The sequence below is a fragment of the Mesoplodon mirus genome (genome assembly GCF_964341445.2).
Source record: "Mesoplodon mirus genome assembly, chromosome: 6".
Classification (NCBI taxonomy): Eukaryota; Metazoa; Chordata; class Mammalia; order Artiodactyla; family Ziphiidae; genus Mesoplodon; species Mesoplodon mirus.
The window spans coordinates 19037529-19048485 of record NC_138982.1 but is presented as its reverse complement, the minus strand read 5'-3'; positions in this window follow the sequence as shown (position 1 = coordinate 19048485).

The window sequence follows — 10957 nt, the reverse complement described above, 5'->3', positions numbered from 1 at the left end:
CTGAGGTTTTAAAAGCTCCCCTGTTAGTTCAATGTGTAGCCAGAGTTGAGGCCAGGGGCCCAGGTTTCTCAACATGTGCTCTGAAAACTACCTGCCTCAGAACCACCTGGGATTTTGTTAAAAATTCAGGTCAGAATCTTTAGTGTTGGGCCTTGAAATCTATGTTTTTAAGAGGTCACCTCCATTACACTCAGGATCACTTCAAGGCTAAGTAGAAATATCATAATGAATCCCGAGTGTTTTCTACAATGAGTTATCACCTCACACCAGTCAAAATGGTCATCATTAAAAAGTCTACAAATAATAAATGCTGGAGAGGGTGTGGAGAAAAAGGAACCCTCCTACACTGTTGGTGGGAATGTAAATTGGGGCAGCCACTATAGAGAACAGTATGGAGGTTCCTTAGCAAACTAATAATAGAGTTACCATTTGATCCAGCAATCCCACTCCTGGGCATGTACCGGGAGAAAACTTTAATTTGAAAAGACACATGCACCCCAATGTTCATAGCAGCACTATTTCCAATAGCCAAGATATGGAAGCAACCTAAATGTCTATCAACAGAGGAATGGAAAAAGAGGATGTGGTAATATATACAGTGGCATATTACTCAGCCTAAACAAGAATGAAATAATGCCATTTGCAGCAACATGAATGCACCTAGAGATTATCATATTAAGTTAAGTAAGTCAGACAGAGAAAGAAATATCATATATCATTTATATGTTGAATCTAAAAAAATGATACAAATGAACTTATTTGCAAAACAGAAACAGACTCACAGACATGAAAACAAACTTACAGTTACCAAAGGGGAAAGCAGGGGGGATAAATTAGGAGTTTGGGATTGACATATACACACTACTATATTTAAAATAGATAACCACCAAGGACCTACTGTATAGCACAGGGAACTCTGCTCAATATTATGTAATAACCTAAATGGGAAAAGAATTTGAAAAAGAATAGATACATGTATATGTATAACTGAATTACTCTGCTGTATACCTACAACACAAACTAACTACCAAACTAACACAACATTGTTAATCACTATGCTCCAATATAAAATAAAAAATTTTTAAATAAGTAAATAAAATTAACAACAAGGACCTACTATATAGCACAGGGAACTATATTCAATATCATGTAATAACCTATAATGAAAAAGTATCTGAAAATGAATATATACTGTATATGCATTTATTATATATGTATCACTGAATCACTTTGCTATACACCTGAAACTAACACAACACTGTAAATCAACTATACTTCAATAAAAGAAAAAAAGAAATGTCATAATGAATCCTGATTTTTTCCCCTTTCTTATTTTCAGAAGCCTCCTAAAGCACAAACAATAGTCCCAGCAGCTGCAGCTTTACTTTGGTCTGTAGTGATAGGCTTGCTATCACGATTTGTCTCATTATTTATTTGTTTATTTTTGACTTCCCTGCTAGCTCAGGTTTTTGAGATCCCAGACCAATTAATTTCTTAATTCATCAGAGATAAGTGTCACTCCTGTCTTTTATTTTGGCATCAGCTTGGTAAGGAACCAAGAAAACTCTTTGAGGAAAAAAAAAAGTTGTTTTTAAGGTTTGCTGGAATTTAGCAAAATAGGCAGTCCATGGACTACTAGTTCGGATATAAATTGGTGCAGTCTTTTTGGAATATGGCTCTTTCATCTTGGGAAACCAAAGAAGATCATGTTGGATTCCATGGCAGGGTCAGTTATGTTTCTGTGAGTCAGCCTTATTGACCCTAATGCTACCCCCAACCATGCTGTAGATTTTGGGAGACTTTAATCTCCAGGTTTACTTCCACCCACATGCCTGAGCCAATATGAACCCCGAAAGACTAACCCTACAAGTGGGTTAGTCTTGTTACCTACTATTGTATGATCCTGGCATGGGCCTGTGCACACAGGCATGGGGTACGTGATTCCTTCTTTCTTTGCAGTGTCCTTAAATTACTTTGCACGTGCTACCACAGTTATGTGTATCTCTGCAACTTGATGCATTTAGCAATTCACTGACAGCTCTCCCTCACACAGATATATTTGTAAAGGGGGCAAACATTTTTTTCTTATTGAATATTTTATGCATATTTGAAACAAAATAAAAAGCATTTTATAAATTAATAATAATAGCTACTATCTATTAATAGCTATCTATATCTATGCTGTATATCAGGCATGATGTTGGGCATTTCAAGTATATTATCTCTAACATTCTCACAGAAACTGCAAATAGGTAATATTGTTCCCACCTTACAAGTAAGGAAACTGAGGCTGAGATTGATTAGTCCAATATCATACAAGTAATGAGTAGAATCTAAACTTAATTCAGATGTAAACTCAATAGTTTAAAATACAACCCCCAATTATACTTTTGCTGTGTTTTAATTGAATATTGCTAAACAGTACCTGGAACACACAGTAATTTTAAAGATTCATCTGGAGCCAGATGAATAGAACTTTGATTACTGCCAAGGTGAACTTGGGCAAATTTTTCAATTTCTGTGAGTTTAAGTTTCTTTACCTACAAAATGGGATTATATGAGGATTAAATAAGGACATGGGTGCCAAGAGCCAATCCAACAATGGATCCTTCTGACTATTTACCTTGTTCATTCACGCCCAATTATACTTCTTACCATGTCCATATTATTATTCCATAGCAAATTGGAGCTGAGAGTAAAATGCATAGCTTGTAGGCCAAAACTTTAGGTTAAATTGAGAATAAAAGTTTGGATTTCTATCCATTCTGAGGAAAGAAATAATTATAAAATAATCTCACACCAAAAGCCCAATACAAAACCAGTCTTATAAAAAAGGCAGGGCTCCCTTACTGTCATATTTCACTGAAAAATACCTAATTAACCACAGATTGCCAAATAAAGAGAGATGAGTTCTTTCCCTCCAGTTCTTCCAGAAAAATCCCATTATCTCTTTGCCAAAACACTGTGACATTTTCTCAAGGCTGGGAAATGCAAATAGATGAAAATAATACTGGCCTGAATTGAAGAAATAGACACATAGAGAATTTCTCACTCAAATTTTTTGTCACATATTTTGTTGTTTAGTCAACTGTCTCATTCTCGGAATCTACAGGTGTGTTTGGAGGGCAATTCAAAGAAATGTTAAGAACTAAATGAAAGGAGAAGGACATTCACGCAAAAGTGCTTTAATAAGTTATGAATAAAGCAAGTAACCATAGTTTTATATAGTATTAATACAACACCAAGAAAATTAATGAGAGGATTCCCTAACCTTTAGGAATTTTAGAATTAATGACTTAAGTCTTGGCTTCTTTCCATGGAAGTCATGGCAGAAGTCACAGTGAGCCTCAGGCTCTTGTCGCAAATATAGCAATTACTCTTTACGACTTCACTAGAGATTCTTTTCTGTTTGAACACTCTCCTCAAACAAAATAGTATAATATTAATTCACATCCATAAAAATGACAAATTCTATGGTTCCCTATCAGGCAGTGTTTTAGGCTCCACTTTAAAACAGGTTTATAGGGAAACCCTCAGTGTTCATTAGGGAAGAATCATTACAAAGAGTTTGTGTGGACAGTAGTTAAGCAAAGGACTGGAGAGCCAGGATACCTGGGCTTTGGTCATAAACCCTGCCACTTACTGTGTGATTTTGGGGAGGAGACTTAATCTCTTTGTGCCTCTGTTTTGTCACCTGTAAAATGGGAGTAATAAGAAGGACCTACTTCATAAGTTGTGATAAGGATGTAAAACATTGAGAGCACTACCAGGTACATAGCTGGGAGTATTAAAACCAACTTTTTTTTAGGATAAGCAGTTTGTCAGAGTCACCACCTAGCCATTTGACCCTTGAGCAAGTCACTTTTCTGAGTCTGATTTTCTTAATCTTAAAATAGGGAATATATATAGTACCTAGCTGCAGAGGGCTAAATATTGTCTTTGAAACATGGCTCTGTGCAGCAAATATAGTTGTTCACTGTATTGTAACCTATTATGGATTTTATCTATATCCTTTATATCTTTTTTTACTTTCTATCTTATCATATAATTGCTTGTGTGTGTGTGTTTTCTCTCTATATATATACATATTTTAGATTATTAATTCCCTGAGAAATGGAAGCAATATATGTTTATACTCCATATCACATAGGTCAGTATCTTAAATGTGGTGGGCACTCAAAAATTATCAACTGAGAAAAAATTAATATTAGTTTAAGTTTACTACTTTAGGATACACTAAATTCTGTGTGAGTCTCCTTGGCTTCACGTTATGAATTATACAACACTCCCCAAGAACCTGGGAAATTAATATAGTAATATTTTCTATATCATATAGATAGAGGAAGTAGAGTAAAAGTTTGCAAGAATACTGAAAATTTATATTTTCCCTTTGATGATTTGCCATTATTTTTTTCTCTTATAAGCTCACAACCCACTAGAACCCAGATCCATTATTTCCATACTTCAAATGTAACGAATCCACATTAAGTTTAGAAATTCCCTCAGGTAACTGACACTGGTAACATGAACGAGTAAGCCACGCTCTTACACCTCCAATCAGCTTTTGAAGTGCTGTTTAATCCCACAGTTGTGCTCTGTTTTGTCCTCACCTTGGTACACCTGTGCCTGCTTCTATCCATGGAGCTGTCTTGGCCCAGAAACAACTTCTAAATTCACAAAATCACAGGTCCTCAAGTATTCACTAATACTATCTTTTAGCAGCATATTGGCTACCTACTGCGGCTGTAACATGTGACCACAAACTCAGTGGCTGAAAACAGCACCAATTTCTTCTCTTACAGTTCTGTCGGTGATAAGTCTGATGGAGGTCTCGCTGGGCTAAAACAAGGTATTGGCAGGGCTGCATTCCTCCTGGAGGACCTGGGGGAGACTCCATTTCCTTGCCCTTTTAAGCTTCTAGATGCCACCCACATTCCACGGCTGGTGGCCTTCCTCCTCTGTCCTCAAAGCCAAGAACAATGAGTTGAGTTCTTCTCCCACCACATCACTCTGACTTTTCTTCTGCCTCCCTTTCCTACATTTAAGGACCCTTGTGATTGCACTGGGCCCACCCAGATAATCCAGAATAATTTCTCTATTTTAAGGTTAGCTAATTAGCAATCTTCCATCTTTGAGCTTAATTCCCCTTTGCCATGTGAGGTGACATATTCACAGGTTCCAGGACTTAGGACATGGCCATCTTTAGGAGCTTATTATTCTGCTGACAAGTTCTTCAAAAATATGTTAAACATTAGCACGTTGGAAAACTGACATTTTAAAATTGGAGTTCTTTAAGTAATTTGGGGGAATCAGACTTCTATAAGGGACAGATAGTCCACTGTTGGATGTGCGCTCATACAGCAATGCCAAGAGGTTCTTTCATCTTAGAACTCTGGTTTCCACAGTGACCGACACAGCATCATCTGTTGTTTTGCAGCCTGCAATGTAGGGCACCACCTTGATTCCGGCACGAACAAATAAGTGACAGAACAGAAAGCTCTCCTAGCAAACAAACTGTTTCTAAAAGTCCACAGACTGAGGATTTTGATGCATAATTCAGCCTCTTCCAGCTTAGTCTGTTTCCCACTGTGTGCTTGGCAACATGCTGGCCTCAATGGCAAGACATCATTCACATTGGATGGTTTCCACTGACTGTCAAGTTGACTGCAAAGGGAAATGTATGACAAACAGAGAACACCTCAAGTTCAGCTACAGATGTCAGAGTGCTCGTGGCACAAATGAGCTACAATCTGAATGGGGAGATTTGCTTCAGGTGGAAGCCAGCTTTTTAGACTTCCAATTTCCACCTTTAGTACAGCTTGTCATCGGTAGCATGGCCTTGGAATTAGACAGCCAGGTGCAAAGCCTAGCTCTTTCCCTTAGGAGATTTGTCATCATGGGCATTTTACTTTTTAGGACTCAGTTTCTGCATCCATAAAATTAATTATTGTTACCACATAGGATGATTATGAGGAAAAGTGAGGTAATGTATTAATATTTTAGTACAGGGCTTATGGCACACCATAAGCCCTCGATGGATGGCACTACTTTTACTTTTTCTCTTTTTAATCTGTTAGACTTTACTGCTTTAACTTCCAGCTAAAATATTAGGGAGAATATGAAAGGCTATATCTTTTACCCATGGGAACAAGCTACTGAATTTTTACTCTACTGATATACTATTTGTTAAAATATTACACTCTGTAACACTGTAATTGAACAAAATGTTAAATCATTAAAAATGAAAATTTTAGTTTAAATGGCTTTCTAGCAACATGAGATGAAATTTCTTATTAAATTCCATTATTTGTGAATGTAGATTATTCCTGCCTTGTTTCCTTACCTCTATGCTTTTTGGTCTCTCACATCTAAATTTCAAGTTGCTGTGTTTCTAATATCAGCCTCTTGTTTGTCCCTATGCGTCGTTTGTACTCAGAATCAACCAAGTTCAGGATTATCCTGTTCTTTATATGGTGATGGTCATGCTAAAGAGGGAAGAAGTAGCTAGAAGAGATATTTGATAGAGGAATATATGGAGTGTGAATGGAATCTATTTTTCAGGAAGAGACAGATCTTCAGGCTGGGCTTGGTCTCTATTACCCTTCCAGTCAAAAAGACTGGCTGAGCATAAGCTAAATGAAAGGCACCTGGTCATGAACATGATATAGAAAAAGAGAGCTTCAAGGCCATAGAAGTCAAAAGTTGGTCCCTAGTAGTAAGCAACCAGCAGTGGGCACTGGGCAGGGCTTTCCTAGCAATAGAGTTGAGAAATACCACCCAACACAGCAAGGAGAAAAATCTGTTCTGTCCAGAGCAGACCAAATCACTTAGATAGTGAGCTAGTGAGGAGGAATTAGAAATTCATTTCAAAGTGCAGCTTACAATATTTATAATTTCTTTATATAAAACCATGCTGAAGTTATGTTTAAATATCATGTATATGGCTTTCTACGTATAGTCATCACATTAAGAACTAGTAGGGGCTTCCCTGGTGGCGCAGTGGTTGAGAATCTGCCTGCTAATGCAGGGGACACGGGTTCGAGCCCTGGTCCAGGAGGATCCCACATGCCACGGAGCAACTAGGCCCGTGAGCCACAACTACTGAGCCTGCGCACCTGGAGCCTGTGCTCCACAACAAGAGAGGCCACGATAGTGAGAGGCCCGCAGACCACAATGAAGAGTGGCCCCCGCTTGCCACAACAAGAGATAGCCCTCGCACAGAAACGAAGACCCAACACAGCAAAAATAAATTAATTAATTAATAAAACTCCTACCCCCAACATCTAAAAAAAAAAAAAAAAGAACTAGTAGTAGTTATCCATTTCAGTGGATTCCTTTTGTGGTCTTCAGGAAACCATCAGTTAAAGACTCTTGGGAATTCCCTGGCAGTCCAGTGGTTAGGACTCCGTGTTTCCACTGCAGGGGGCTTGGGTTAGATCCCTGGTCAGGGAATTAAGATCCTGCAAGCCATGCAGTGTGGCCAAAAATTAAAAAAAAAAAAATTTAAGAAGACTCTTTTTAGGTATTCCTCCAGATAGCTACACATAGTAGTTTAAATCTCACACTAAGTTTATCCGAATACCATCTTCCACAGGGCTAAGTGGGCTTGCTCTATCTGCTTTTCTTTTTTTTTTACTACCTTATTTCTTCCTTTGCCTTTTTCTGCCTCTCCTTTCTCAGTTGTATACTTGGCAATATCTTAGCGCTCATGACCGTATCTGTTTTACATGTCCAGGGAAGCCTAATAGAAAGTTAGAAAATATAATGAATGGGTTCCCTATAGTCTTAGCTGGCAGACTTCTTCACTGGTTGAGTGCTGATGGGTCCCTTGAATGTCTTTTATCTGAGCCCAGGTAATGAGAATAGGTATATCTCTTCTTGGAAATTAATGCTGTTTTTTTCGTCTATCTCCAAAGATACAACTGCAGTTTGAGTGTGATGCAGCTCTCTTACTGCTTCCCCAACTCACTGCCCCCTGCTAGAATATAAATCCCTCAAGAGGAGCGAACTTCCTCTGTTTCATTCACTGATGCATCCCAACTGTCTAGAACAGTGCTGGGCACATGGTAGGCACATGGATATTTACTGAATGAGTTGCTCTTAGGGAACAAGAAGCCCAGCAAGGGTTAACCTTATGTAGGGGGAGGGGTGTTGGGAGTAAGGCGGGCCAGAGGCTGTACTATTTGTTCCCGAAAGAGCAAACATTAAGAAAGGTTTTTGTGCTTTGGTTGCCCTCTCCAAATATCTCATGGTCTTGCTTTCATACTGTTTTGTTCTAAGATCTTTTTATCACAATCCTAACAACTACTGTATTAACATAGTATCTTAAACATTCTTCCATAGGTACCACTTTTTTTTTTTTTTTTTTTTGCGGTACGCGGGCCTCTCACTGCTGTGGCCTCTCCCGTTGTGGAGCACAGGCTCCGGACGCACAGGCTCAGCGGCCATGGCTCACGGGCCCAGCCACTCAGTGGCATGTGAGATCTTCCCGGACCGGGGCACGAACCCATGTCCCCTGCATCGGCAGGCGGACTCTCAACCACTGCGCCACCAGGGAAGCCCCCTTCTTCCTCTTTTATTTCTTCTTGCTGTTTCTTCCTCTCCCGCTCTTCTGTAAATACTCACAAGGAACACACAATAGCCACAGTATGGATAAGTGCTGGCCTGCAGAGTAGAGTAAGGGGATTCCTATTAAGAGGTCCTCGTGGTCCTAATGGAGGTAACAGATGTGGTCAACACGATCCTGGGTGCTAAGTTCTACAAGGAGGTAGCTTTGTAGGAGATGCTGTCTGAGCACAGAGGAGAGTAACTAACTTAGCCTATAGGTTTAGGGAAGCTTCCCAAAGGAGAAATCTTGAAAGAAGAGTAAGACTTCTACAGGAAGTCAAGGAAGATAAGAGATTTCACACAGAAAGAATATGTCCCTGACCCAGCTGGTTGCCCCTTCAAGTACATTTCCTCTTCAATTATTCCTTGCCATCTAAATCCTCACTTTGTTTTTCTGGATGTCTCATGAATCACTTAAGGCCTCGGTGCTCCCCAGCCTCAGGGATTAAATCTTGGTTGGTCTGACTCAATAGGAGCAATTCTATTACCCTTGCCATGGTTGGTTTAGAAAAGATCACTTCATTCCATCCTGGTCCATGAGACAGTTTTGAGAGGAAATTTGCTGTGGGGATTCTGGGACATCCTGTGTGAGGATACAATGGTCTCTTCTGGTTTTTATATGCTATGTCAGAATATGAAGTTTGAAACTAATACAGACACTTGTCACCACAGGAGACAAATCTGAAGAAAAAGAGCCGTGTCTCTAAGTATGGCATTGGGCCATAAAACAACAATCCTGGAACCACTAACTGAGACTAACTCTGATTTCTTGTTGTGTCTGATAATAAATCACTTATTTTGTAAGTTATTTTGAGTTAACTGATAAATAATAACAAAACAAGGTCTTAGGGGCATAAATTATCATAGTTCCACAATCCGCGTACTTACTGTGAAGGGCCTGGCTAGTGTTGCCTATTGTATTGAACTGAGTAGTTAAGGGTGAATAAGCAACAATTTTCCCAAGGCTGAGGATGAAAGACCAGAGCCAACTCTCACAAGCATGAGATGCCAATAAATAAAGACCTGAAGAAACTAGTTTGATTTTGTGGGGAAATGCAAGATGCCTTAGTCAAAATATGAACGCCAAAGATAAATTTTGCTAATCTCTGCAAGGATATAGAAAGTGAGTCTGGCAGCAAATGATAGGTTGGTCTCTCTGACATTGGTTCCTTTAAGCTGTCAGGCTCACCAAGTAGACTCATTCATATAAAAGCCTGCCCCCAAACCTTCAAAGCGTTAATCATGAACCACTTGTACTGATTTTGTTTTACCACGTGAATCATTTTCAGTTTATGGTTTCACCATGATCTTTGGTCTAGCATGCTCAGGGCTTCCTCATTGTTTTTCCCCTCCACTTTTCCCCTACACACAATTTGATAACTCCCTCTGCCAATACCTGAGGCTTCCTCAAAAAAAAATCCTACCAATTTTGGTAATCTAGGACCATCTCCTCTGGCACAGACTACTCTGAACAATAGATCAGCTCCAGCTTTATGAAGATCCTGGACAAGATCCACCAAAATCCCCTCTTACAGAGACAGAAAACTGACAAAGTTATTGAAAAAAGCCCATTCTTTTCATTTACCGATATTCAACATGTACTTGGTTTTTGAACATATAATTGCAAAGTGTAATTATCAACCTTACTTTTGCAGAGAACATTCAGTTATCTCAACGTCTATGTTGCAAAATTATAAAAGAATTACTGAACCCACATTAATTCATACTGATGTAAATTTAGAGTATGTACATGTACCAAATAATAAAAAAATAGATATAATAAATTAAAAGTAAATAATAATGGTGTTTATTTTCCTAAGATAGTCACATTGGGGCAGGTTCCTTAGACATGTGCTTGGATATTAACAGGATAAAACACTGTTTCATAAATATTTTCATAAAGAAGTTCTGGCTTTTCAGGGCAACCTTTATAGTTCTTCCTTAAGCACAAGAGAACATTCCTATAAAATGGACAAAAACCTATTTTCTTGGTTCTCATTGCTTCCCAAAACTATGAGCTAGACTGAAAAGCCACAAGAGCAGAAACCTCATCACTCGTCACTTCGAGAATTCTAGTGCTTAACAAAATGCCTCACATAAAATACTTTTTTGGAATCAGAAGTCTGAGTACTGCTTCAGATCTGTATTTGATGGTCTGAAAGCACTGAAACAAACTGTGGAGGTGCTGTTATCTAGTGAGTGTCACTGTGCTTCCAGAAGACTACGTCCTGTTTCTGATTTCAACCATGGACTCTTAGAGTTGAAGGGGAGTGAAGGGGTCTTTTCCGTAGACCTCTCACCCATGTCAGCAAAAATGCCATTCGATTTCTGCTCTTTTTGGTCTTAGAGT